Below are 25276 nucleotides of genomic sequence, written 5' to 3' on the forward strand. Positions count from 1 at the left end.
TGTCCTTTAATAAAGCCTGTGTGTTTGGGGCTGGTCGGGGCAACTACAACTCCCTCTGCCATTATCAGTGACGGAGGCTCCATGAGGATGCAGTGAGGTGGCTGCACCCCGGGCCGTAGGAGTGGGAATTGCAGATGCTGGGGCAGGTGGTCTTGAAACAGTTTATGGAGGGGCTTCCTCCACAAACCAGAGGGAGTGGCATGTCGGAGTGCCATGGTGGGTTCGCTGCCACCGGTTGGTGAGCTTGGAAACTTGCAGTGCGGGAGGTAGCCAGGCCTCCACAGGATTTGCTCCCTTACTCCCAAAGTTACTTGCCAAGAAGCAAGCGGTTTCGGTGCTGGGGAAAAGCCAAACCGAGCGACCAGGTTCTTCAACACTTTCGTAGTCAGACCACACCCCCACTACAATGAGTAATAGAAGAAACACACATTGTGTGGTGTAGCCCCATAGTTCTTGTAGTGAAGAAACATGGGTCTATAGAGTTCTGTATTGACGCAAGGTAAATGAAGTGTCACAGTTTGATGCTTATCCCGTGCCCCTGGTTGCCAAGCTCTTGGACCGGTTAGGTACTTCTTGCTTTTTTACGACACTGGTCTTAACCACGGGCTACTGGCAGATTCCCTCGTCTGCAGAGACCAAGGCAAAAACAGCTTTCTGCACTCTATACAGTTTGTCATGCTTCCATGCAGCTTGTAATGGAGCCGTGGCCACTTTCCAGTGCCTCATGGACCAGGTGCTGCGCCCATGCACTGCATATGCTGCTGCCTACTTGGATGTTGTCATCATCCACAGTGATGTGTGGGCAGAGCATATGTAGCAGGTGGCCACAGTCCTGGAGTCCCTGAGGCAAGCAGGGTTCATGGCCAACCTGAAGAAGTGTAATGGGGGAACTGCCCTGTTGTGTACATCAGCCGGAAGCTGTTGAACACAGAGACCAGATGGAGCATGATGAAAAGGAGAGTGTGGCTGTAGCAGTTATCTTCTGGGCTGCTTATTCACTCTACGCTCAGACCACGCCCTGCTGCAGTGGCTCTACACCATGAAGGATACCAGTGCCTGGATCACCCAGTGATATCTGGCTTTGCAGTTCAAGGTGGTTAAAACCATCTGCCTGGTTTTGCACAGCTGACCAACTCCACTGAGGGATCTCAGCCAAAAAGGGTAGCCCATGTCTGGTCCAGGGGACGGAGCATTGTGGTGGTGTTTGTGCAGGTGAATGAGGCTCTCTTTGGGTAGTAGGACGTCTGGTGATAACGAATTACAGCAGTCCAGCCAAGAAGCAAAAAATGCACAAGCTAGTTTTTCAGCATCTCTCTGAGACAGGACTGTAGCAGGGTTTGCTGTTGTCAGCAACACTGAGGCAGAAGTGTTGGAGATATGTAGGTTTTTAAAATTAACAATTTATATTTGCATTTAAAGTTATGAAATTGATTCGTTAAACACGTTTGTGGTTTTAGAGTAAAAAATATAACTTTTTTTCTACGCAGTTTCATGTTTTTTGTCTGAATTTGCACTGTTACATTTTGTGAAAGCTGGTTAGATGCAGGGAAACTGGCATTCCAGTGGTGAAAGCTTTCTGGTACATTTCTGAAAGAGGGATACAGGGAAGAGAACCTGGCATCCCAGTGCCAGAAAACTGCTTCTACAAATTGCAAAGGTGGGGTAGTTGAGCAATTTTTTATATATTTATTTTTTATATTTACAAATGATAGATGGCAGAGAACTGACATCCTGAAGTCACAAGGGTTCCCTGCTGCTTTTGCAGTGATGGATGCAGAGAAGCTTGTTGCTGCATTTTGCGAATGACGGCCAGAGAAAAAATTTGGCATCCCTGTGCCGCAAGGTTTCACTGCTTTTTTGCACTGCACTGATGTGGAAAAACAAGCGTCCCAGTTGCAGAAAATTTGCTGCTGCATTTGCAAAGAAGGGAAAGAGGGCCTGGCAACCTGGTGCCAAAGCTTGCTGCTGTGTTAGCAAAGGAGGAATAGTGAAAGAGAACCTGGCATCCTACTTCCAAAAGCTTGCTGCTGCATTTGAAAAGGAGGGATAGAGAAAGAACCTGGCATCCCGGTGCCAAAAGCTTGCTGCTGTTTTTGTTTGAGAGTTTTGTCCTTGGGATGAACTAGTTTTTGGCTGAGTGTGTGGCCGGGTCTGAAGTACCCAGGTCCAGATAGTTTTCAAGAAGAGTTTTGTAAAGAATTTTGGCCTATCCTGGCCTACTTTTTTCTGAATGGTTACACAGACTCTATTTTCAAACATGAACTCTGCCATCATTAGTCTACATCTTAAACCTGACAAGGACCCTGCCATACCATCCAGCTACCACCCAATTTAATTTATACCTTAAAATACTTTGCAACGTCCATGCCAGAAGATTAGGAAAAAAAATCACTCCACTGACAATATATTCTGACCAGACAGATTTTCTCAGAGGTAGACACTCAATGAATAATACACACATATAATAGATTATTGCTCTATCAACAAATTAGAAACCACAGTCTCCTTAGATGCAGAGAAAGCATTTGACTACTTATTTTCACTGATCCCTAATAAACCCTTTCTTACTTGTTTTAAATAAAGATTTCTATGGGAAAATAAACCATCATGGACAAGTCTAAAAACCAAAACACAACAGTGGTCTAGAACTACCAAATTTTTATCATTTCTTATCCAGTAGATTTATATATGTCTCAAAATGGGTTAAACCAAGCTAATTAGACAGCCCTTAGCTGGACCAAGGACAAGCATTCTGTGGAAAAGTAAAAGTCTCTAATTTGCCTTTCATCAGCTCCAGTATTAAGCAATGTAACTGCTTTAAAAGCTTCAACATAAACACCTCTCTGACAGCTTGGTGGGAATTCTTAAAAATAACTAAAATAAACTAAGTCTAAGTCACCCATGTGGAACAATCCAGATACATATAAGAAAAAGAAAGTTGTTCATTGTGGCATCAGAAAGGGTTAAAAAAAACAAGAACATGTTAAACAAGAAGGAAAGTGTATTTCATTTGAAGAACTTGTATCAAAATATGGAATCAGCAACGGTAAGTTTCTTGAATATCAGCTACTGAGTCCATTGTACAGAAAAAATTCAATCCCAATCAACTGAATGCTGGACAGAAATATGCTTGAACACCTTCAAAATGACTAAAGGCTTCAACTTAAAATTTACACAATACAACATTCTCTATAGAACAACCATACGGGGCAGAGGTTATTCCAAATGTGTCTTACACACTCAAACTTATGCTCCCATTGCAAAGACAACTCTGCTGAGAACTATTTTGCAGTCCTGCATGCCTGTTCTGAGGTTCTGGCAGGGGATATGTGAAGACCTATTCACATGGTTTAGTTGTTGTATCCCAACCAAACCCAAGCTGTGCATCTTAGTGAACTACACGTGGAAGCAAACACATCACATATACTCCTTACTTCCTTATGAATCACTAAGAAAACTATCCTCATGAAATGGAAATCAAAAAACAGTTTATGTATCAATCAATATAGAAATTACCATCTAGATTACATTAGTTAAGAGAGAATGTCTGCCTCTTCAAAAAACTAACTGGATGAATTTGTCTCTCTCTGGTCCCCAATGATCAATTCCATTACTGACGACTGTAGTCTTGTTTTCCTGGATGCCTTGCAGGTGGGTGAGGATGGTCTCCAGTTGTTGCAGGCCCTAAGCCGACTTTTTCCCGGCTTAGGACTTTTGAGGAGAATGGGGTGCCTACTGAGCCAGTTGTTTGCTGGCTTTCTCCTTCCAGGGGTAGCTCTCTACCTCTCTAGTTCTCTCTCCCGGTGTTACATGTCCTGGCCCTTCCTCCCCCCGACTCCATCATACAACACATCACTCGCACATGTAGGGAGGGAGGAAGAGGGGGGTCACAAGGGGGTTGGTTGTGGATCACGTAGGTCACAGTGTGTAGGGCAATTAATGTGACTTTGCTGGCTGTACTGCGACGCGAGCTGCCCCTCCTTTTAAATTCCTGCTGCAGTAGCCCCTTTCACCCCTTCACACCTATCTTCCCCCTCAATTGTAACTACAACCTGATGTTCCCACCTTCAAACCTCAACCTTGGTATGCTGTTTTTGGATGATACCCAATGTCTTTCGAAATCCAAGCGTGGTGTTTATTATGGCATCCAAAGAGTTTTTTGGTCTTATCTGACCCAGACTATATTCTCCCAGTATTTTACAGGTTTTTGTAAATGTTGTTCAGCAAACACACTTCAACATGCTTTTTCTTCAGCAATGAAGTCGTAGTGCGTGTGCATACAGGTCATTGCAGTTGAGTGCATTACTTATTGCTGGCTTTGAAACAATTGTACCTCCTGATTCCAGGTCTTTCTGTAGCTCTCCACAAGTGGTCATTGGCTCTTGAACAACTCTTCTGATAGTTCGAGTACTTCGAGTCTAAAGTTTTACTTAAATGTTGATGCAGGCGAATCACCAACCCAAACAAACAGGCTTCAGCAGACTACCTCGGATGCTGTATGATGGCACGTATGATCCTCACCACAGCATCCCAAGAAGAATATCCAAGTCATATAAAAAGGAGAGAACTACAAAGGCAGCGGTGTTAAAAACAGCACCAACTCTCTAAACTGCACCAACTCTCTTTGGAGACTACTGGATTTGACTGGGTAACCATAACTACCTCTGAGTTAAAATGCATTTTTGTTAAGGTCCCTGTGGCTTGGATCCAGGGTTTTGAGTTGTTTTTTTTTGTGAGTTCTGTTTTGGTTTTGTTTTATGTTAAGCTCTTTAGTTTTCTGATTGTTGATCATTTGTTCCTGTATGAATTTTGAGTTTTGTTATTTCATGCCCTAGGCCCTTGTCTTGCTCTTGTTTATAGGTTTGTTAGTTCCGTTTTGTGATCGCTCTGTTTCCCAATGTCTGCCTGCTTTTCTCTGTGTTCTGTCTCTGTGGTTGTTTAGTTCTCTGTTTAGTTGTGTCAAGTTAGTCTTTTATCCCCAGTCAGTCATATCTCTATGCTAAGTTTGTATATCAAAAAAATGTTTTATTTTAACAGTTCATTTGTAGATTCTGTTCAGCTGTGTTCCCTAGGTGTTTCCACCCTGCACTTACCTTACATGTGTATTTAAGTCTTTGGCACATCATCATCATATCTGCTCACACTGTTCTCTCCTTCTGTGCCTGAGTATTTTGCATTTTTGAATTCTTGTGTACTAGCAATAAAGCTGCCCTTTAAGTTTATGTTTAGTCTCACGAGTCCTGGATTTGGCTCCATTCCCTGCCTACCACACAGCAGCACTGTGACAATTATATTGGTTAACAGTGGGAGTTACATTCACATGCTCTGTAATGAGAACAGAAGAGAGACGTTTTGCTGAATCAGCAGAAAACATTTCATTCACGTTACACAGCAGTTCAATATTTTTTTTAAAAAGTCAGCACACTTAGAACCGATAGCACAAGACACATAATTACTGCTGTGAGACATTGCTGTTTGACCACGTCCCCTATCAAAAAGCTGTGTTGTGCACTTTCTTCAGCATTCTGTCACAGTATCTCTGCAGAAGAGGGACAATGTCCTGGCCAAATACAGAAAGTATTGGGCTACTTTAAACACATTCCAGTAAGTGGTGCAGAATTAGAACTGCAATAAATTGAACATGGACAAAAGAAACAGTCACTTATACAAGGCATTCCAGCCAGAAGTAATTTGACTCTGAACATGGCAAAAAGCATCCACAGAAACGAGCGGCCACTGCAGGATGTCCTCTCTACAAACAATACCAAGACTGACATACTATAGCTGCAGAGGTTGGAAACCCTGAATATATATTTTACATAATTTATTTTCCACTGTATTGTCTGACTGCATGTAAGAGAGAAATAGTGTCCGTATGTTAGCAATGTGTCTGTCAGGAACAATTTGGCTCTGGGAGCTGGCTTTTTAAAAATGGGATCTAGTTCCTGCCAGAGTCAGAGAAGCTTTTCTTTTCTTTTCTTTTCCTTATGCCCCCCACGTAATTGGCCAACTACATAATGTGTGGGGATGTCTGAGTGTTCACACCAAACAGCCATTGGTCCGCAATGAGCAGGAAGGGGAGGGGCAGAGTTGCTAACTGAACGCACACACATGCGTGTGTGTATGTGTGCTGAGACTTGTAAGAGAGAGAGAGAGTGAGAACAACACATGCTACATAGAAAACAAGCTGGCTATAGGTTCCTCTTGTTTCTTCTCCTCTTTCTGGGGGAGAACTCAGCCATTAGTATGCTGGCAGATACACCAGTTCCTCATCAGATTCCAATTAATTCCCAATACTTAAATACCAGTTGGTGTTCCAGAATCTGCCAGATAATCTGCTACTGCCAAATGGTAAATCAGCCTCCTAAGATTTCTTGTGGTTATTATTTTTCCTTCACGCTGACCCTTGTATGCCATTTTCAGTTATCCTGCCTCAAGAGCAAATTCAGATGACCCAGCAGCTCCCCAGAAATTAAGTCAAAATGTTTCTATCACCCACTGGGGTCTGGCTGCAATATACATCATAAACCCCACCTTCTCCATGTTAGTGGATGGGACTGGGGTCAAAGTAAAACAAAAATGTTCTCCTCAGACACATTTTTCCTAAAGATGCTTGCTGTCTTTACTAATAGTTCTTATCATGTTGATTTGTGTTCAAGGGGTATTGTTTTACTTGAGTTTGATTCTAATTACTAACTTGCTATAATCTGTGTGCAACGTAATCATGACAGCTTTGACTGGCAGCGGCATTCACAGAGAAACTTGTGTGTCTCTGTTCGAGAACGGCAGATAGAACGGGACACTAAGAGAGAAGGTCCAGTGTTTACTTTCCAAAACCATGGCTGACTGTTTCAAAGTGACAGCATGAGTTGTTCTGCAGTAAACTGAACTAACCGACAGAAGGACCCGAGGCTCCACCACACTTTTTTGGTAAGTAAAATGTGTGTTTGTAAGCTAATCAGTAATTATTGTCTTTTGCTAGCTAGTTCACATGAGCAGTCAGCTGTCAGGGAAAGCTGTGCTCATCTGGTAATCTGTGGGGGTCTTTTCTCTGTATGTATTATTGTAGGGACTACTTACTGTTGTTGTGATTTGGTGCAGTATAAATAAATTTAATTTAATTTAATTTAGTGTATAGGTACATATATAGGTATATATATAGGTACAGTGTATAGGTACATATATATAATTTATTCATTGGGAATAAATAGCAAAAAGTAAAGATGTATACAGTCTAGAGAAATATGTACAAAACAATAGAAAGGCACACAATGGAGAGCAAATAGCTTGGAGGAAAAGCAAAGAAAAGAGTTGGTCTGAATAGAGTCTGTATGAAAGTCGCCTGAGTGATGAGGGTGAGACCATGGTTAAGATTAGTGAGGTGGGTGGGCAGGTGTGGGGTGATTGTGTTTGTTTGCAATCTCAATGGCCCAGAGGAAGAAACTGTTTGCGAGTCTCGAGGTGTGGGACCTGATTGACCAGAGGGCAGTGGGTCAAACAGGTGGTGGGCCGGGCCATTATCACCCATAAGGGCCCAGGTTTTCCTGAGACAGAAGGATCTGGCGACAGCCTGCAGGGTTGGCAGAGGGTAGCTAATGATTTTTTGGGCAGTGTTAATTACCCTCTGTGCAGCCTTCCTGTTCTCTGTAGTGGCCCTTGAATACCAAACACCAAGGCAGTAGGGGGGCACTCTCTCCACTAAGGAGCAGTAGAAGGCCAACAGCAGCTTCTGGTCCAGGTTCTTCTTTCTCAGGACAGGGAGTAAGTTCAACTGCTGTTCGGCCTTCTTTACCAGGGCGCTGGTGTTGTGGGTTTGGGAGGGGGGGGGGATCTGTAGGTGGTCCAGTTTGGTGTTGAGGATGTCTGATATTATGGTGTTGAACACTGAGCTGTAGTCCATGAAGAGCATCCTCACATAGCTCTTTGTGTTCTCCAGATGGCTCAGCGTTCTCTGAAGGGTCATCGTGATGGCATCCTCCGTGGACCAATTTGCTCAGTCTTTTTGGGGATCAGAATGCTGGTGGATGCCTTCAGACAGGGGGGAACCGTGGCATGAGTCAGGGAGAAGTTGAACAGAGTGGTGAGGATCTCCGGCAGCTGGGATGCCATCAAAGCTGGCAGCTCGCCTGGGGTTCACTGCTCTTAATCTCATCCTGACCTCATGTTCCTGGAGGAGGAAAGGGGGTGAGCTGGGTGGGGGGTAGCTGCAGGTGGAGAACCTCTCCTGGTCCCTTAACACCAGCTCCTTAACTAAGAAAGCCCAACAGCATCTCTACTTCCTGAGGAACCTGAGAAAAGCCCATCTCCCACCACCCATTCTCACCACCTTCTACAGAGGGACTATCGAGAGTGTCCTGAGCAGCTGCATCACTGTCCGGTATGGTAACTGCACTGTATCAGATCGCACTACCCTACCAGGAATAGTGAGAACAGCTGAGAAGATCACTGGAGCCGCTCTTCCCTCCATCACAGACACCTATCGCACCCGCTGCATCTGCAAAGCCAATAATGTTGTGAAAGACCTCACACACAGTCTTCACCCTGCTGCCTTCTGGAAAGAGGTACCGGAGCATTCGGGCCCTCACTGCCAGACTGCGAAACACACACGCATACCTTCATACATCAAGCTACTTTTTGCACAATGCTCAGTGTTTTGCTCAGTTTGTCATTGTTGCACTGTTCTATTGTACTGTTATGTTTGCACACTCTTTTCTGCATCGTTCTGTTATGCCTGCCGTTGCACTGTCTTTGTTTTGGGGTTTGTTTTTTGCAGTTTTTGCACACTTGCACTTTATGTAGTCCTGTGTTGATTATCTGTTATATGGTCTTGGAGGAATGTTATCTTGTTTCACTGTGTACTGTACCACTGCACATGGCTAAAATGACAATCATCCAGCCTTGTGTTAATGACCCATGTGCTTTGACAATCCAACCACCTCTCTCTGCTCCTTATCCCTACCTACATCCCCCTCAGGAAACAGACCCTCAAAGTCAAATTTATTTATATAGCACATTTAACACAACAACTGTTGACCAAAGTGCTGTACATTCAAAATAATTGAAAGAGATAAAAACATAGGAAGTCATAAATTTTTTTTTAAGTATAAAATGTGAAGATTTGATTAAGAAATATGATAAATAAAACAAGTACAAACTCATTCTGATTTAGAAGAAAAGGAATAAAAGTGGGTTTTCACACAGGTTTTGAAAGTGTCTTGGGGAGGTCCTGATGTGAAGGGCAGTTTGTTCCACAGTTTAGGAGCAGTCACAGCAAAGGCCCGATCTCCTCTGTGCTTTAATCTGGACCTTGGGACAGCTAGGAGCATTTGATCCGCAGACCTCAATGATCCTGCGAGAGTGTACCAGTTCAAAAGGTCAGAAAGTTATGAGGGTGCTAATCCGTCCAATGCCTTAAAGACGAATAATAGAATCTTAAAATCTGGCAGCTATTGTAAGGATGCTAGTATAGGAGATATGTGGTCTCGCTTGTGTGTGCCAGTTAGTTACCGTGCTGCAGCGTTATGGACCAGCTGCAGTCAGTTAACTGATGACAGACTGACACCTAAGTAAAGACTATTACAAAAGTTGAGGTGAGATAAAATGAAGGTATGGATAGTTAAGTTATAGTTAAGTAAATCTGTGAGTTGTCTGCATAACAATGAAATGAGATGCCATGTTTTTTAAAAATTGAGCCCATAGAGAGCATATAAATTTAAAAAAGGGCCAAGAATGGACCCCTGTGAGACCCCACAAGAAAGTGACGTTTTTAAGGATGATGTATCCCCCAATTTGGCAGAAAAACAGCTGGGCTACATAAAAACTGAAGGAGGGTGAGTTTGCGGTAGGAAGTGGAGCCATGTCGTCCACCTTTAAGATAAGATAAGATAAGATAACCTTTATTAGTCCCACACGTGGGAAATTTGTTTTGTCACAGCAGGAAGGGGACAGTGCAAAAGTTATGAGGCAAAAATTAGGATACAATAAGAATAAATACAGTACACAACTGTACAGAATAGAATAAAATAAAATACTATATACAGTAGAATAAAATAAAATAAATATACAATAAGATAAAAATAGAATACAAATGCTATATACAACTGAGTAAAAATACAACGATGACAGAAAAGATTATTGCACTTAGTGTTATTGCACATGTGTGGATGTGTGTGTTTGATCAGTTAAAGTCTTTATTGTGGAGTCTGACAGCAGTGGGGAGGAAAGACCTGCGAAATCTCTCCGTCCCACACCGTGGGTGCCGCAGTCTCCCACTGAAGGAGCTGCTCAGTGCTGTCACAGTCTGCTGCATGGGGTGGGAGATGTTGTCCAACAGTGATGACAGCTTAGCCACCATTCTCCTGTCACTCACCACCTCCACTGGGTCCAGAGGGCATCCTAGAACAGAGCTGGCCCTTCGGATCAGCCTGTTCAGTCTCTTCCTGTCCCCGGCAGAGATGCTGCCGCCCCAGCAGACCACACCATAAAAGATAGCAGAAGCCACCACAGAGTCATAGAAGGTCTTCAGGAGTGGGCCCTCCACTCCAAACGACCTGAGTCTCCGCAGCAGGTACAGCCTGCTCTGCCCTTTCCTGTAGAGGGCGTCTGAGTTATGAGTCCAGTCCAGTCTGTTGTTCAGATGAACACCAAGGTACCTGTAGCTGTCCACAGCCTCAATGTCCATACCTTGGATGTTCAGTGGTTGCAGTGGAGAATGCTTGTGCCTGCGGAAGTCTACCACCAGTTCCTTGGTTTTACTGGCGTTGATCTGGAGGTAGTTCAGCTGGCACCAGTCCACAAAGTCTTTGGTCAGTCCTCTGTACTCCTTGTCGTCCCCATCAGTGATGAGGCCGACTATTGCAGAGTCATCAGAGAACTTCTGCAGGAAGCACTGGGTGGAATTGTGGGAGAAGTCTGCAGTGTAGATGGTGAAGAGGAACGGAGCCAGAACCGTTCCCTGTGGGGCCCCCGTACTGCAGACGACCCTGTCCGACACACAGCCCTGAGTCCTCACATACTGTGGTCGGTCGGTGAGGTAGTCCAAAATCCAGGTAGTGAGGTGATGGTCCACTCCAGAGTTCACCAGCTTGTCCTTTAGAATCGAGGGAAGAATAGTGTTGAAGGCACTGGAGAAATCAAAGAACATGATTCTCACAGTGCTTCCAGCAGTCTCCAGGTGAGCGAGGGAACGATGTAGGAGGTGAATGACGGCATCATCCGCTCCAATGCCAGGCTGGTAGGCAAACTGAAGTGGGTCCAGTGATGAGCTTATTAGGCGCCGAAGCTGAGCCAGGACCAACCGCTCCAGGGTCTTCATCAGGTGGGATGTCAGAGCCACCGGCCTGTAGCTGTTGAGGTCCTTGGGGCGTGAAGTCTTTGGCACTGGTACAACACAGGAGGTTTTCCAGAGCTGTGGGACTCTTCCCAGCCTCAGGCTCAGGTTGAAGAGGTGCTCCATCACCCCACACAGTTGGTCCGCGCAGGACCTGACGACCCTCGAGCTGATGCCATCTGGGCCCGCTGCCTTCTTGCCATTAATCCTCCTCAGTTCCCTCCTAACCTGGGTGGTTGAGAGAGACAGGCTGGAGCCTTGTGTTGAGTGTGTATTGGATGCTGTTGTTGGGGGTGGGGAGGAGTGAGCAGGGTGAATAGAGGAGGTGTGAAGTGTCTGAGGTGTCAGAGGTGGAACAGCAGCAGTGGGGGTGGGTGAGTCTGCAGCCGATGTTGCAGACTGCCTCATGGCTGAATCAAATCGGTTGAAGAAATGATTCAGTTCATTTGCCCATCTCACATCCCTCCCAGGCAGAGAGTTCTGCTGTTTGTGGCCCGAGATGGTTCTGAGGCCTCTCCAGACTTCACCAACGTTGTTTTGTTGAAGCTGGTTCTCCATCTTCTGCCTGTAGCTGTCCTTCCCATTCCTTATCAGTCCCCTCAGCTCTCTCTGCACCCTTTTCAACTCCTCTTTGTCTCTGGATTTGAAGGCCCTCCTCTTCTGCTTGAGGACGGTTTTAATTTCTGGGGTAATCCAAGGTTTGTTGTTGGAGAAACACCGTACAGTCCTGGTAGGTACGGTGTTATTCACACAGAAATTTATATAGTCAGTAATGCATGTAGTAAGGCTGTCGATGTCCTCTCCGTGGTCATCACAAATCACCTCCCACACAGTCGACTCAAAACAATCCTTAAGAGCCTCCTCACTCTCCTCCGACCATCTCTGTACTGTGCGGGTGGCTGGTGGCTCCCTGCGCACTAAGGGCTCATACACAGGGACAAGGTGCACCAGGTTGTGATCAGATCTGCCCAGGGGAGGGAGAGGTGATGAACTGTATGCCTCTTCTGCATTGGCATACAGTAAGTCCAGTGTTTTATTGTCTCTGGTTGGGCAGGTCACATACTTTAATACAGTACTTGGAATTATTCCTCTCACTATGCCAGTCTGCATTCAGCCTTGTGGCAATCCTTTCCTATGTGCTTCTGTTGAATTATTGAGATCCAGAAACTTGGACCTCTGTCTCTATCGTGTCAGCTTCAGACTCCACACCTGTGCCTTGGCCTTGGGAGCCAAAAGAGCAAGCCCTTGTTAGTGAGCCTAGCCATAAGAACCAGCTCTCTTTTAAAAGAGGTAGAATTCCCATCAGTACTTTATGTCTGTGGCTACATACATGAATATATAGGACATTTTGTTGTTTGTATATAAGTAGAAAAACTAACTAGATCGTGTTTTCAAATGGTTTGGATCTTTCTGTTGCAAATATGTGACTTCTGGGGGAAGAAAAGTATTTTTTATGCTCTGTGGTCTTGGCTCTTTTTGCCATCTCTCTTGGGTGATGTGCTCACATGCCCTGCCTACGTAGTAAAATTAAAGTCAATATTTAGAACCAACCTGGAGGCACGAAAAGTGAATGCCAATATTGCATATCTGAAGAATGCTCGTGCATTGGTTCTGAGATTCACAGACCTCAAGTGCATACTGAGAGTTGAAAGTGGTGAGATCTCGGCCTCAGTCACCAACTTACTCAAGGAAGAAAGGGTTGTTGCAGAGAAACCTGGGGAACCAACAGCATCAGACCCATAAAAGAAAGGGTTAGCCTAATATTAACTGCTTCAGCCAAAATCTTGTCATGTTCAGACTCAGCTGAGAAAAGTGTGCATCAGTACAGAGTGGAACCCAGAATCAGTACAGAGATCTGCCCATTAGAGTGGTGGTCCAATCATGCAGGCTCTGACAACAGGCTGGCCTCTGTTGCATAGAGGCCACACCTGCAGCATAAGGTTGTTTTCACTTGCTGGTGAGACTGTACAGAAAAAGAAAGGTTCTTTATCATCTGAAAATGCAAAAGATCATGTGTGTCTTAGGAACTGACTTGGTGCAGAGGACTGAGAAAATGTTGAGTCAGAGGAATGAATAAAGTTTTCAAGTCCTGATACATCAGCACAACAACTCCATACTTGATAAGCGCAGCGTTAGCAATTATTCCATATATTTTTGGATTTTTGGATGAAGATGCAGGTTAGGAGGAGAATGCTTCGAGAGCACCTTTTCTTCTTTCTTGGTTTATCTCACGACTTGAAATATTCAGTTATTACCCTCTATGTCATTCTTCTCTGTCTCCCTAGTTATGTCCATTCATCTCTTAGTGTCCTGACCAGTCTCTGTGTTTACATTTCTGTTTCTGTGTCAAGTCTACGTAAAAGTGGAAAGTCCATTGGAACTCAGTGAAGATCTAAAAAGGCAAATTACAGGTTTACAAAAGTTGGGAAGGATTTTGGAGACACTGCGGAACAACTGAAGATTCCAATATTATAAGTTCAAACAACTCAATATAAGTACAAGTTATTTGGATGCGTTACCATTTTGTCAAGGTCTAAAAGGAGAGTTGGACTGTTACCCGCAGATGAGAGGAAACTGGTCAGAATGTTCGGGAGGAACTCAGGAAGCATCAAGGCTAAAGTCTGCCATGAAGTGGAAACTGCTAAAACACCAGCATCATTGTCACAATAAAACAAGTTTTGTATTCACATGAACTGATAAGGGTGCCAAAGAAGATTTTGCTACAAAATCAACACCTTCAAGTGAAAATTGTGGAAGAAATACCTTCTGGACAAGTTTTATGGTTTGACAAAAGTCAATGCAAACATCTACGTGCCTTTATTTATTTAATTTTTGACTGTGCAGATTTGTCAGTGTATAAATTACATTACAATGCAACAACTACTACTGTGCCCCAGACAGTGAACTTTGAACAGACTTCCAAGTATAACAGAAACTATTTGGGTGTCCAGTCTGCAGCCCTGAAAAGGAGTATATTTAAGACTTAAAGATGAAGCTTTTAAACTTAAGAACACTGGCAAAATGTGTTGTGTTCCTTTAAATTGGTTAAAGTTAAAGAAAGAAATAGAGTTTAGAATGTATTTGTTACCAAAACTTAACAAAGTGAAAATGTCATTCATTGAATAGAGGAATCCACATTAAAGGGATAATCTGCTCAAAGGGTTATATGCCCTACTTGAATGATGATCAGCGATAGAGACAAATGTAATAAAATAAAACTCATATTGCAGACTGACAAAAATGTATCTCTGTGAGAAACAAAGTAAATTAGAAAATGGAAATTAAAAAAACCAACTTTGGTTCTTTTATCTATTGATACTGATACTATCTATTGAAACTCCTTTTTAAAAGGAAGACTCAGGGAGAGGTAGCCATCTGACCGGTTGGGGGAGATGGGAGGAAGACGGGATAAAAGACACACTGTGGAAGACAGCCAGAGATTAACGACACAACAAGAATTGATTAATTAACAAATTATAAGGCAACAGTAGTAAAAGCTCCAAAAACTAAGGATACCTGTGGTTTAAGTATTTCCTTCATAAAACTGAAAAAATTACAAATTTGGTTAATTTGTCATTTAGGCCAACTGTTATTCCATCAGCTTGGAAGGTGGCTACTGTGACCCCAATTATTAAATAAGGGGAAAAACAAATACGATTTATTTACTGAAATCATGTAATGTAATTTTATGAACTGCTGACAAAGTTGAAATATGGTTTTTACCAAGAGTCATGAAAGAACACCGTCATCTCTGAAGAAACTACTAATACTACTACTTTGCAGTCTTTGTCCCGTCTAGGAGTTAACACAAGTTCTTGCTCTCAATTTAAATACTTCATGTCCATGAAAAAACACTAGACATCCACGCTGAAGTTGTGCAACCATCAGCAAAACAAGCACTGTGGGACTTTTTTGTATGCGCTTGGGAAAATGTGAAAAGCACAGAGTGAAGCCCACCTCTATACTGCCTCTTTTAAGATTCGCTTTGATAGATACTGTGCCAAAGTTGGAATGAAAAGCTCATTTTGTCTCTTCTGAACAGCTAAGTACCCAGAAACACCTCTGAGGTCTCCTCTCAATCCCAGTTCTCTGTTCCATGAAAAAGCAATATGCTTTTAACATTGTCTGCTTGTTTGGCTTAGGCTGTAATGCTTTTTTTTATTTAAAAAAGCTCAAAGCAGTTGTGTATTACAATAGTGGTTCTGAGAAATGCCAAGTGTCTTTGCAACCTTTGCATCTGTCTCCCAGCCAAAGTGAAGCATCAAGGTGCTGTAAAACTATGCTTTCTTTTACAATGTAAAGAAAGGCACCATTTACAAAGGCAAGAAAATAAAACCTTATATGTCAGACGATATAGTCTCTGATAATTTACATGCAGTTTCAACATATCCCGCCATTCAAATTCCATTTCTAAGTGTACTGTCATTGATTTTAACATGTAAAATGATAAATGAGGCCTATAGAGAAGGTATGTAGCTGTTGTGTTTTTGCACATTGGAGCATTCAATGGACTGACCTCAGAGTGAGTTTATATCCAGTACTGGGAAGACTGGCAACTGTCTTGAATTGTGAATAATCTTTTAGAATGACAGGATTCAACATGTTTGGAAATGATAATATAAAGCATCCCAACCCCAACAATTTCTTCTCTAAGGTCATTGGTGATATCTTTGACAATGTCTTAACACACAGTTTGATGCTCCAGATGAACCAATTTCCCAAACTTTTGCTTTTATAGATGTGGTCAGATAAATTTACTTGCTTTCCCTTGCTCCTCCTTTCCCCCTTAATTCCTATGGAAGCAATATATGTGGGGGGCATTCCACCCTTTTTGGGTTGGAAGAATGGAGTTCCATTCACTCCGTCCTTTCAACTCCCAATACTCCGTATTGGTGAAGAGTTTTCCAGTACCACGAATTGGATTGCAGATGGAAATGCATTTTTCCTACAAATGTGGCACAATTTAAAGGAAAATAACCAGGTTTTCCAGCAGTAAAAGATTTATTTCCAAGAAACATTGTTGGAACAAAGAAATAATCTACCAAACATGTCTGTGAAGGTTCTCAGTCATCCAGGTCATCGTAGTCAAAGGAGCTTGCAAAGAAAAGCATCTGGACAAGAAGTCCAGATGCTTTTCTTTGCAAGCTCCTTTGACAATCTACCAAACACGAATTTTCTTACTATTTGCACTAAGTTTTTTTTCAGCACTTCTGTTATCAGTCACTGACTCAAACTGCAGGCCTACAGAATATCAGAACTTTACAAACACACTCTTACATCTACATCTTATCATCTATTATATTACAACTGAATGCAGACTGACCCACAACCAAGCAGCAGCTGAAGGTGGCTGCAGTAAAGATCTAAGAGTGTAGGGAGGAAACATCTGTTGATGTCCATGGGTTGTAGACTTCAGACAACTCTCTCTCTCTCTCTCTCTCTCTCTGTGTGTGTGTGTGTGTGTGTGTGTGTGTGTGTGTGTGTGTGTGTGTGTGTGTGTGTGTGTGTAATTGGGTCAACAAGAAACACAATGTGCTTTTCTAGTACCCAGCTAAAACCATTGCTGCAGGCCAAAAGAGCAACATTGTAATTACCAGTTGCAAAGATGCCAATACTGGTAAAAATGAAGGTGAGAGACTGACACTGATTTTACTAGCTACACTATTCTACTTTCTGACGTTCCTCGAGAAAGGATATGGGAATGGTAATGAGTGCTTTAACTAATTTACTTGTCATTGTTATTTTAGGCTCAGCTGTATCATTTAAAGTGTTTATACTCAGGTGCAGGTGTCCATGTTATTGTCTCTCCCAAGCCACCTCTTTCAGCTTATCTGGAGAAACACAGAGGTGCTCCCAGGCCACCCGAGCATATCCTGTGCTTGCCCCATGGCCTCCTCCTGGTGGGACATGCCTGGAACACCTTATTCAAAAGGCACCCAAGAGGGATCCTAGTCAGAAGCCTGAACCACTTCAATTGTCTCCTTTTGATGGGAGAAGAGCATCTCTACTATGAGCCCCTCTCAAAAGACTGAACTCCTCAACCTATCTGTAAGACAGAGGCCAGCCATACCATGATGAAAGCCACTGTTTGGCACTAATATCTGCAATCTGTTTGCTTTTAAGCTCAGCTCTCTCTTCACCATGAGGGACCAGTACAGTGTCTGCATCACTGCAGCCATGCCCTGATGCATTTGCCAGTCTCTCGCTCCCCTCTCCCCTCACTTGTGAACAAGAACTCAAGATCCCAAAACTCCTCCATTTGGGATAGCAACTCATCCATGCTCCAGGGCAACCTAATATCATGGCAAAGCTTGTAATAGACATGCTAGTCCACCATGTCTATTTGACCCTTTGCCTCTCCAAAGTGTGAAATGGGTATGCATGCAGAAGTTGCATTACCAGCATAGGGAGATTAAATGAAAGCCAAGAAGTGGTAAGCAAAAAAACTAAAACAAATAAAGTACATTCCAGGATCCTTAATCACCAAAAACTATTAAGCTGCAATAGGCCTGCAGTCTGAGTAATTGAGTAATAGCATAATCACCTGGCTAGAAATAGTTTGTATTTCTGTTCATTCTTTTGTAAATGCATTTTATTAAAACTTTTACTAGCTACATTTAAACACAACAATCTGTACTTTCTACTCCTCACGGACTCAACAGTGTCATGTATAGTGTTTATACCAGGGAGCTAAACTGGGCCAGAAGGAATGCAGGTGTCTATATGTTACTGTCAGTTTCTAGCTAGCGCTATAGAAGAGGAATAAACATAACGGGTGTAACGTTTCTACACAACATAATGTTTCTAAAGTGTTTGGATCAGCTCAACAAACGCACAAACTGTCCGTGTGTGGTTTGTCGTACAGTGTGTTGCTTGCTAAAGCTCCAGATACTGGATTTCCAGGAAGAGAAAGAAATGAAAGCTAATTTCACTCACAGATGGAGAAAGATGTAAGAAAAGACAGGAGAAGAGCAGAAGAAGAGAGGATTTATATATCCATAGTCCTGGAAATGAGACGCCCAACACGACACAATTACTGGGGTTCTTAATGTGCTGTCTTTTATTGTCAGTGAAGACAGAATAAACAAAAATGTCTCTTTTTCTCTTTACACATGTCCAACAAGAAGAATATGGACTTTTCCTAAACTTTGGCAGCAAGAGATGAAATGTGGCAAATTAACAGAATGAAAAATAAATAAAACAAAAAATGCACCAGAGAAATACAAGATATAAAAGAAATACAAGAAATATGGCAGTGGCGTCAGATTCCACAGCAATATCTCAGCTCACTCTGGACACTGGAGTACACCGATGATCTCGCAACTTATTCCCTACATGAAGAAAATGGCTGCCTTGCAGTACGCATGCAGGTCTTCGCTTAATTGCCAAAAATATGACCTTTTCTTGACAATCAAAAAACAGGAAGTCCCAAGATGCATTGTTTTGGGGAAACTGCAGTCAACTTTTAAGCACAAAACATCCAGATCACAAAGAAAGTAGCACAAACAATAAAATTAAATGACCCAATAACATTGTTGCTGTAACATACACCTTAAAGGAATATTTATTTAACTTAAGTGAACTTTAACAGGAAGAAACCTTCAGCAGAACCAGGCTCAGGGAAGTGCGGCCATCCGCCATGACCGTGTGGGGTGAGATAAAGAGCAGCAGGTCAGCTGATCACAGCCTGTACACAGAAAATCTACTGGAGCTCACATTAGAAATTATTGTAAGCTGTTAGTATTTTTCCAATGCTGTGCCACAACAACAGATTTCAGTGTTCTCCCATATGCCAAATCTCACTATGAACCCTGATTTTACTCATTAAGGTGTGGAAGAAAATTCTCTTTTACCGCTTGTATCCTAAATAACACATTCAAGCTGAGTACATTAATTTGGCTTAAGATTCTCATGCATTATTATTATATTTGTTTTGCATTGAAATAGGAGAAGGTCCAGTTACCTGTGCGTAAAAATAGCTGGTGGAATTGTCCTTCAAGGAGCTATTTTTTACTGTCTTACATTGAGTACAATTCAGAGACTGCACTTTTTGACTTTAGTTTAAGTAAAGAAGTTGAGTAAGTACTTTACCTTTTACTGGAGCATTTTTAAACACAAGTATCTGTACTTCTACTTAAGCACAGAATGTCTGTATGTTTGTCACCTCTGTGTGTAGTTAATGTCATAATTAAAATTGAAAGGGTATGGTGGGATGCATATGGTCTTACTGCTAAATCCCGAGTAAGTTCAGTTGTGCTGAGGGCTTGGGATCTATCCTTAGATGCCCTTAGAAGAAATTGTGTAGCTTTAAGTTATACACCTCTCTCTCTCTCTCTTTCTCCCTCTCTCTCACATACACATCCCTCCTTAGGTATATATAGATAAATACAAGCAGACTGAAATTCATGACATCATGCAATTTCTGTCTTTCTCATGTATACATGACCACACACAGCTACACAGGAAAATGTTTTAATGTAATGTCTGGTTCTGTTAAGTAGTCTACAAAAGGGAAAATACTAGTTCTCTTTGTACGTGCCTTGTCCTCTGTCTCATTCGCCGGGTATGTGGTGTGGCTGCTTGTAAAGTCCTCCCACCCCAACATGACTTTCAGACTGGCATGCTAATTGAAAACAGTACTGCAGCTTCCTGCCTTTTCAAGTACCTTACACACACTGACACACACACACACAGAGACAGAGAGAGAGAGAGAAAGAGAGAGAATACCACATAGACTACATGAAATTCTGCAGTAATGGTAATAGCTTAAAATCACTCCACAATAAATCTGTCCGATATAGTTTGTTCTGCTTGCCTGCATGCACATAAAATACTTTCATCCTAGATACATTTGTATTAACTGAAACTATTAACTACCAACCTATTCAATATCCAAAACAAGCAAAAACCTCAAATATCTGGGTTTTCTAAGGTTATTTATTGTTGGTTTTCACTGCTGTAATTAGCAAGTGTTACACTCACCAACCATCAGTTTGTCAATTTCTTTTTAAAAATCTACAAAAACAGAAAACCTGAGTCACTATACCTAGGTCTTAGAAACTGGAGAAAGAAAAAAACACTGTGTCGGCCACAATGACATCACCCACTGGTTTGGACATTTTAAAGCATTGTGTTTGTGCTTTGTTTACTATAAAAATAACTAATTTTTAATAAAAGGGAAAAATATTCATAAAAGGCAAAAACTGCTTTTTTGTTGCAGGCTCTAAACATGCTTTTAATGGCATAAATCCAGACATTTTGTGTGAATCTTTGGGGTGTGACTCCCTTTTAGGGCCAGCCGGAAATGCAACTCATGTTAAAGAGTTCGTTTGAATTTGTATGGGCTTTACATAGAGATAGTTTTAATGCCATTTCTGGAAAAAAAAAGTTTTTCGTTTTGTTTGTAATAAATGAAAAATAATCAGAATGTGTTTAAAAAAGAAGCAACTGTTTTGGTAAATGAGGTTACATCATAGGCTAAAATAAAAAATAAAAAATACTGAATAAATATTGAACATATCACCGATTTTCTAAGTAAATATATTTCTAAAGGTGCTACTGACATGAAATTCTCACCAGATGTTGGTAATAAATCATTCAATCCACATATGCCAAGAAATCAAACCACAGATTTTCATAAATTAGGTTTTGTATAGTAATGAGAAATAACAGAGGGAAAAAATATTGAACACATGAAGTAAGGGAAGCACAAAAAGGCATGGGAGGTCATGACACCAGCTGAAATTTATTAGCAATTAGAAAGTAATCCTACCATGTAGTGCAAATTAATACCAGCTGGTTCAGTCCTGATGGCCTATAAAAGGGTGTCTCATTACCAAGGAGTCTAAAAAGAAACATCTCATGATGGCTAAAAACCATGAGCTATCAGAGAACATTTGCCACTAACTATTAGTAAAACATACTGATGGCATTGGTTGCAGAAGAATTTCTAATCTACTGAAGGTACCACCGAGCACTGTTGGGCCCATAATCCAGAAGTGGTAAAAACATCATGTCACCACAAACCAGCCACAACCAGGTGCTCCCCACAAGATTTCATACAGAGGAGTGAAAAAGAGAGTTGTCCAAGAGCCAAGGGATAGTTGTAAAGAGCTACAGGAAGACCAGGAATCAGCAGGTAGAACTGTTTCAAAGACAAAAACTAAGTAATGCAAACAACTGCCATGGCTGCTATGTGTACTCACCATACAAGACTGTATTGTTGAAGAAAATGCATGTTGAAATGCGTTTAGAGTTTGGTTAACAACATTTAGATAAGCCTGTGAAATACTATGAGAACAGAGTCTGTTCTGTTTGATGCCATAATACACACCATGTTTGGAAGTCAAAAACAGACTGCATATCACCCCAAATACGCCAAACCAACAGTGAAGTTTGGAGTTGGGGCTGTTTTTCAGCATACAGTAGACTTGTTGTCAAGACCGCCTAAACAGAGACCAAGACAAGACCAAGACAGACCAAGTTAAGACAAGACCAAGACCGAAAACTGCAGCCAGATGCTGCTTCATTTACGGGTGTCAGGCATATTTATGTGTTTTTGTGATGCACTCGCACAGCCCTCCTCACCGCTGTCTACTCTTTCACTTACTGAGAGGACAGATGCACACTCCACTTGACTGTTGCGTCTCTCACCCTCGCTGTTTTTCACATAATGATATTATCCTGTATCCTCCCATGTGATTGGCCACAATATGGAGGGATTGGAGCATAGCTGAGCCACTGTGTGAGAGCTGAGCAGCGAAAGGAAATTAAGTGAGGAGCCGGCTCTCGCTCAATGGGAGCTGACTCTTCTGATTCACTACAAAGCACTCTCTAAGCACAGCTCTTAGAGCTGATGTGTAGCAGCCCTTGGCATTAAGAATGATAGAAGAGTCTCTAACGGGTGTAGCCATTTATTTCCTCACCAAACACAGCTCATTCTCTGGACATCGTTGAAAACTATAAAATAAGAAAAAAATGATACCCGTACACTCCTTTTGAACCGTAACAATAAACAATAACAACAAATGAGCTTAAATTAAATCAGGTAAATTCAAAACAAGTAAATCTCAGATTTACAGTCACTGATTAAATAAAACAAAAAAGGGCTGCTTTAAATGGCATTAAGGTGTTCCACATATAAGTTAAATAAAATATATCATCAGATCACATCACATACCTCAGTCCGCTTGCCAAGGGTGTAAACGTCCGTGAACACTTGAACATTCGGCCCGTTTCTTATTGGGGCGCTGCTAGCTTGAGTGACACACATGTCTAAGCTAAAAAAATAGCATAGTATGTAACGTGAGTACCGAATGAGAAACTTTTCCGATAGCTTAGAATACAAACACAGTAACATACATTATGTTAGAAACAAACTTAGCACACTTTATCCAAGTATTATTACAACTTATATGGACTTTATACAGCTTATTCCTGTGCACGACAGACTGCTCTATACAGGTTACAGGGCACCCCTCTGAGCGCATCTATCATTAATGCTACTGCGCATAAAGCTCCGACAACCCCCGTAATGATAATTTATGGTACAGACCAGCGGTTCATTACATGATGCTTTTGCGCATGACACATTATCGAACGTTACGTTGTGTGTCATGGATACTGTTGACTCCAAATCTCCTGACCACTATGTCGATCTGAGACAGCAAGACTGAGACAGCGAGACCAAGACAAGACCGAGGGATCCGAGACCAAGACAAGACCAAGACCAAAGTCCGTCAAGACCAAGACAAGACCAAGACCACGTAAAAGTGGTCTTGGTCAGTGCTGTATTCTAGAGTTGGATGTCTCGAGACTGGTCTCAAGACATCCAACTCTAGCCTACAGCACTGTGATTCCTAAAACTAAAGGAAGGATGAATGATTTTTCTAGAGAAAAATCTGCTGCCATCTACCCAGATGATGAAGATGAAATAAGGTTGGACATTTCAGCAAGACAATGATCCCAAACACACAACCATGGATACTCTCAACTGGTTTCAGAGAAAGGAAATAAAGTAGTACAAATATTAATTAAATTTCAGTAAGCATGTTCAATACACTTTTCCTGTTTCATTTATATACATACATACATACATACATACATACATACATACACACACACATACATACATACATGTACATGTATGCATATTTCATTGTATATAAATAGTTTGGAGGACTTGACATAACAGAAAGATCCAGTCTGAGTACTATGTAATGCCAATGTAAGAAAATTACTAGGGATGGTTTTGTATCTAACTGAACAGTGTGGGGCATTCTTCAAATACATGTCTCTATATTGTGGTAAAAGTTGAGAATAGCTCAACTATTTTGCCAGATGACCTTTACTCCTTTACTCTTTCTGACATGTCAGTTTGAATGAATGGCAGTGGCTGAGATATGCCATATTTTTATTCATGTCACAAATTAATAAACATGAAACAACACCAATTAGTGGACAATGTTCAAGTTCATTTGGCATGGGAAAAAAACCCATTTATAACATTTTGATGACAAAATCACTTAAGGCAATAATAACTGCCTTTTAAAATGAGACCATAAATTCAGTGTGCATCACCATAAGCCAAAAAGTCTAAACAGTAATTGTCTTTTTCCCAGAAAATGACTGTTTACAGAAAGTCTGAACATGTTGGACTCAAGAAAGTAGTGGTTTTGTGTTCTTGCTGGTCACGAATAGGGAGTTTTCACACACACACACACACACACACACACACACACACACACACACACACACACACACACACACACACACACACAGTGTATTTACCACTTTAGTAGTAGATACTACATTGACTCACATTCATTTCCTGGAGTTTAGTTTGAAAATTAGTTGATATTAAAAAACCCAATTACCCACTCAGTCTGTGGGTGGTCTTTATCCATCAACCTCTGGTGTGGTCCTATACTAGAGGCCTAGAAGCTTGAGAATCCTGCAAAGTATCTATATTTGCTGTTCTTACTCTTCTGGACAGAGATCTTGAATGTTTTTCTGGGATCTGCTGGAGCCATTCGACCAGTATGGGGGTCACTCCCTTGACTGCTGTTGCCTTCGCCTTCCATCTCTTCTCTAGCTCCTTTCTCAGCCCTTGGTATTTCAGCTTATAGTTTTCCGTCATTCAGTCACTTGATATAGCCACAGCTATCACGACAGCCGCCTTCCTCCGCTTGTCCACCACTACTATGTCCCGTTGGTTAAACATAAGTAGTTTGTGCATCTGTATCTCAAAGTCTCACAGGATCTTAGCTTGGTCATTCTCAACCACCTTGGGGGGCGTATCCCCATTTTGGCCTTTGGACTTTGAACTCATATTCGGCACAGATGTTCATGTGCACTATGCCAGCCACTTACTATTTATGTCGTTTTTAATGTATGCCCTGCCTGCTAGCATCTTGCAGCCTGCTGGATTGTCAGCCTGAACCTGGGGCTGTAGAGTATGGTAGACCTCTACCAGTCTTGAGCTTGTTCCTTTGCTGCTATGATTATTGTGCTGTTTTTCAGTCTAGCTTTGTCTAGCCAGTGGTAGGATTTCTCAATATCAGATAACTTTTCTGTGTTGGTGGTACATGGGGCCTGTCCTTCAATGATGGTACCTGTTCTTGCTCCTCTTCTCCCTCCAGTTACTGCTGCCTGAGGTATTCAATAAGGGCATCATCACTTGTGGCCACCTTTCTGATGTACTCATGGATCTTTTCTGTATTATGCAGGATAGTGTTTTTGACACTCATTAGTCCTCAGCCTTATTCCTTCCTTCCACTTATCATACTGTCTCAGGGTGCTGGACATGAGGTGAAACCCTCCATGCATGGTAAGGAGCTTTCTTGTCTTGATCTCACTGTGTTCCGTCTCTTCCTTTGGTCAGCATATTATCCCATCAGGAAATCTGATTACCAGCAGGACATAGGCGTGGTTGCCCGGATCTTGTTC

General features: G+C 42.0%; 1 long non-coding RNA gene across 1 annotated transcript in view; it reads left to right on the forward strand.

The window, feature by feature from the left end:
• The first annotated feature begins 6611 nt into the window (after window positions 1-6611).
• Window positions 6612-25276, forward strand: part of LOC146372418 (uncharacterized) — a 71104-nt gene continuing 52439 nt past the window's right edge. The window contains exons 1-2 of the long non-coding RNA XR_014802749.1: window positions 6612-6930; window positions 7937-8561. This is a non-coding gene — a long non-coding RNA (uncharacterized LOC146372418). The remainder of the gene's footprint in view (window positions 6931-7936; window positions 8562-25276) is intronic.

This window comes from Perissodus microlepis, chromosome 15 (assembly GCF_051167445.1).
Source record: "Perissodus microlepis isolate ML-2025 ecotype Zambia chromosome 15, ASM5116744v1, whole genome shotgun sequence".
Taxonomy (NCBI): domain Eukaryota; kingdom Metazoa; phylum Chordata; class Actinopteri; order Cichliformes; family Cichlidae; genus Perissodus; species Perissodus microlepis.